Here is a 4,904-nt window from a genome sequence, read left to right as displayed (position 1 = left end):
GGAAACTGGGAATGGAGAAATTTACATGTAAATAAAGAAAATATCTAAAAGGAAAAAAAAAAAGAAAAGAAAGAGCTGGGTATGCTGGTGCACACTGTAATCCCAGCCCTATAGGGAGATAAATGGATCCCTGGGGTTTGTCAGGCAGCCAAGCCATGCCTACCTGGTGAATTCCAGGCCAGTTCCAAACCTTGAGAAACTCTGAAGAAAAAAAAATAGGAGGGGAGGAAGAAGAGGGGGTGGGGAGGCTGTAGAGATGGTTCTGAGGCTAAGAATACTTGCTGCTATTGCAGAGAACCTTAGTTCAGTTCCTAGCACCCACGTGCAGTGTCTCATGACAGCCTGTAATTCCAGCTCCAGGGAATCTGACACCCTTTTCTGTCCTCGGAAGCCACTTGCACTTGCATATACATAAAAATAAATTTTTTAAAAGGTAGATGACACCTAGGGTACAACACCTGAAGGTGACTTCTAGCCTATATGTGCATGGGCACACATACGCACACGTACACACAAGTGTGCACATACATGCACATGGAAACAAAAGAAAGAAATAAAGGAAGAGATATCTGCCTCCTAATTCCTTGAACCTGTGAGTATATTACGTTGCATGGCAGAAGAAGTTGGGGTTGCTAGTTATTCGTGAAATAAGAATGTTAGGACCGCCAGGCGGTGGTGGCGCACGCCTTTGATCCCAGCACTTGGGAGGCAGAGGCAGATGGATCTCTGAGTTCGAGGCCAGCCTGGTCTACAGAGTGAGTTCCAGGACAGCCAAGGCTACACAGAGAAACCCTGTCTCAAAAAACCAAAAAAAAAAAAACAAAACAAAACAAAAAAACAAAAACAAACAAACAAGCAAAAAAACCCAAAAGAATGTTAGGACCATGAAGGTGACTCAACAGGTTACCTCCAAGCCTGATTAGCTGAATTCAATTCCTGAACCTGAATTACCTGAATGGTAACAGGAGAAAACTGACCCTCACAAGTTGACTTCTGACCTCCTCATCCATATACCCCAACACACAAATTAAATAAGTAAACATAAAAACAAAAACAAAACAAATTTAGATATGAAGATTCTTCTGGATTCTCTTGGTGACCCAGATAAAACCAACCACAGAGGTCTCCAAAGAGAGATGGGAAGATCAGAGTTTAAGAAGTCAAAGAGACAATGGGCACAGAGGCCGGAGTGATGTAGCCACAAGGTAAGAAATGTGGGAAGCCTCTGGGAATGGGAAAAAGGAAGGAATGGATTCTTTCCTGGAGCTACACAGGAAGATAGCCCCAAAGACAACTAGTTCTAGCCCAGAGACACACATGTGGGAGCTCTGACTTCAGAGCTGTAAGATAATGCATTTGCATTGGCTCAAACTACTGTGCTTGTTTCATTTGCTGCACCAGATGTGGAGGGAGTATATACAGTACCTCCCTACAGCTAGGAGGCTCCTTTTACCCACTCCTGCCTCCCTGTTTCCTCTAGACAGATAGCAAAAGAACTTATAAGTGGTTCTACTTCCTTTTCCATTTCAGAAGCTTTGGTGATATTTGAGGACCGTGAGGCCATGGCCACTGCTGCCTGAGAGCTCCCAGGTCCATCTCAATACACTGCCCTGTAGGATACACAGAACATGAAGCCTGCATCACCAAAGCAGCCCTTTGTCCTGCTGCCCTTGTTACACCAAGCCTCATAGCCATCTATGCAGGGACAAGAGAGGCTCATTCCCATGTTGCTTCTCTGGCCATCTGGGTCTCAGAGGAGGGCTTCTTCCATCCATGCTCAGCCTCTTCAGTGTGGGCCCACAGCCCCATCCCTTCAAATGACAGATGGGGAAGGGCTGATAGCTGCACAGGGGACCAAACTGTCTACACACCTCAGCTGTGATGCTTTGAACTTGAACTGTCCTTCACAGGCTTGTGTTTGAACCCTTGTTCCTCAGCTGGTAGTGACATTTTGAAAGGTTATGCAAGCTTTTAGAGATGAGGCCTCACTTTTTGTGATGAGGTCACAAAGGGCCAACCTTTTAAAAGTTTTAGCCTATCCCCTGCTTCTGGTACCCACTCTGCTTCCACGGTAATGTGTAAAAGTAACTTTTATTTGCCTGATGTAATTAGCATCTCAGAGGCTTATTGCTGAATAAGCTCACCCTTTCTAGTTCTTTCTGAAACTGGCTGGCTAGTTCAACTCAGCTATTCTGGCTCAAACTCCTCTCCAAGCTGACTGATTCAATCTTGCTTCTCTCAGCTTCTCACTGAATTGCTCTGCTTGGCTTCATACTAACTTTGACAATTTGTTCTAATCTTTTGGCTCCTTATTCTCTGGCTTCAATTGCCTCTGCTGACCTGTACTACATGAACTTGCACAAACTGAACAGAACTCACAAACTGTTCTCTCTCTTTCTCTCTCTCTCTCTCTCTCTCTCTCTCTCTCTCTCTCTCTCTCTCTCTGTGTGTGTGTGTGTATGTGTGTGTCTGTGTGTGCGGCACACACACTTCTCTTAAATAGCCTCTTTCCTGTGCTGTTCTGTGAGTCAGGTGTATCTTATCTCTGACTGAGTCTGTCAAATCTTTCTCTGATTCATCACTATGTCTGCCCCTCAATCAGATGTCACTTTCAAACATGGCTGCTTCCTTCTACAAACTATCCTTACCTTCACTGTTAGGGATTAAAGGTGTGTACTGAAGGTTTGTCTGTATTCCACCCAGAGGGATTAAAGGTATGTAGCATATATGCATTCCAGCAGAATTGTATCTTTGAATATGATCCCTAGCCAGAACAGCCATGTTGTTGGACTAAAATTCCTCTACAGTAATAGGAACACTCACTCCTACATTGTGCTTTCCCCATTGTGATGGTTTAATATTCTCTCCACTCTATTTTTCCCACCATGATGGTCTAACATATAGATTAGCATCAATTTGAAACTTTCCTCCCTTGATGTTTTTCTGTTGGGAATTGTGGTCAGTGATCCAAAAGCCAATAGATGCACCAGCCATTGGCTCTATTTCATGTGAGCCCATGGCTCTAGTTACAAACTGCCTGTCCTTAGGCAAATGCCTTTGTGCACAAGGACCTTTATGGAAGTGCCCACTAGATTGCCAGAGGCCTCCAATTCATCTCATCCATGCCTTCCACAAGCACAAAGGTCCTTCAGTTTGAAGTTGCCCACCCTGTGCCAGACTTCCTCACCCCCCAGCTCCCAAACCCTGGTTTCATGGTGGACTCCATGAAAACATTAAGTCCCAGAGGGGAAAGGGGCCATTGTCCCATCATCATTACCCCTGTAGGGTGCCACCTGGTCCTTAATGGGTGAGAAATCACCTTGCCAGATTGTGGCCTTAAAAGTTCAGTTATCAAGTCAGCGTCTTTGAAGAGGGAAGGAAAGGAAGAACTGGGTACCACTGCCCTCCTCGCCCTCTTCCTCCTCCTCTCCTCCTCCTCTCCTCCTCCTCCTCCTCCTCCTCCTCCTCCTCCTCCTCCTCCTCCTCCTCCTCCCAAAGCAATTCCAGCTCTCCTTCTTCATGGGACTTAGGTCAGGCAAGGTCTCCACAGTGCATGCCCACCTCTTTAGTGGGACCCAAGTGTTACTCTTTGGCTAACAACATTGACAAGAAGAAAGGGGGAGGGACATCCTACAGACTGGGCCAGGCCCTATCAATCAGACTCTCTTTCTGCAGCTGAGTTGCTTGTGTGAACTCATTTGCATAATTTGGTTCAATATTTACTGAGCCAGCCTCATTTTCTGGGATGTCTCCATAGCCAACAGCTGGGAAGGCTGCAATTTCAGCATGATGAGCATGCAGGGAAGCCATCAGAGGCTCACATTGAGATGCAGCTTCCAAACAAAGGCAGCCCTGGGGAGCTCCACCTGGGTCTACCCCAGATCTCTGCAGCTGGAAGTCAACTAGAGCTACAACTGCAAGCCAGGCTGCACCAGTCACAGCCAACCACAACAGTGACAACAGTGATGGCAATGGCTTAGTTCTCCCTCATTACAGTAATGTTATAATAGCTGACTGAGACTGAGAACTCTAAGTGGAATTCCTCACTTGATCTTCAAAGCAGCCCCAGGAGGCAGCAGATCAGTTAGAAGCATTTTTTTTTTTTAAATGAAAAATGAGACTTTGTCAGCCAGGAAAAGCCCACAAAGGGCGTTAGATTAGCATCAAGCACTGATTCAGGATGGAAATGACATCACTAGGTTTCACATGTGCTCCAGCTAACTGCTGACTTCATCTGAGCACAGGCTCTGAGTAAGCAATCCTGGCTGCTGTTACCCAGGCACCATCCACATCCACTGGGTTTAAGTGGTTGAGAAATGTGGGGCTTCTGCTAGTCTTGAGAGTCACTGGATTGGGCAGGTTTGAGTTACATGGACACAGTGATTTTAGTTTTGACAATGGTCATGTGTCCTTCTTCCCTCCCAGTTCCAAAGGCAGAAGTGGACCCAAAACAAAAATCAGAAAATGATTTGGGATGAAATGGAGAGAATGATGCATGCCTTGTGGCAGAGGCTTGTATTGTCTATGTTACTCTGGGGAGGAAATGGTTAAGCAAGGTGGTGCTTGCCTGGGATCCCAGCTTAGGACACTGTGGTGGGACAAGTGCCCAGAGGCTATTGTTCAAGGCTATCCTGGGCTACACAGTAAGTTCCAAAACAGTCGGAGCTACAAAGTGAGACCTTAGACAAGGGAGGTAGTTTAGCTGGTAGAGTGTTTACCCAGCATGCACAAAACCCTGGGTTTGATCTCCAGCACTACACAAACCAGCCGTAGTGACCCACACCTATAATCCCAGCATCATTCAGTATATAGTCAATTCACTGACAGCCTAGGCTACATGAGATTCTTGAAAATAGATGGATGGATGGATGGATGGATGGATGGATGGATGGATGGATGGGTGG

This window comes from Mastomys coucha, unplaced genomic scaffold, assembly GCF_008632895.1.
Source record: "Mastomys coucha isolate ucsf_1 unplaced genomic scaffold, UCSF_Mcou_1 pScaffold18, whole genome shotgun sequence".
Taxonomy (NCBI): domain Eukaryota; kingdom Metazoa; phylum Chordata; class Mammalia; order Rodentia; family Muridae; genus Mastomys; species Mastomys coucha.
Note: the sequence above shows the minus strand (reverse complement) of the source record.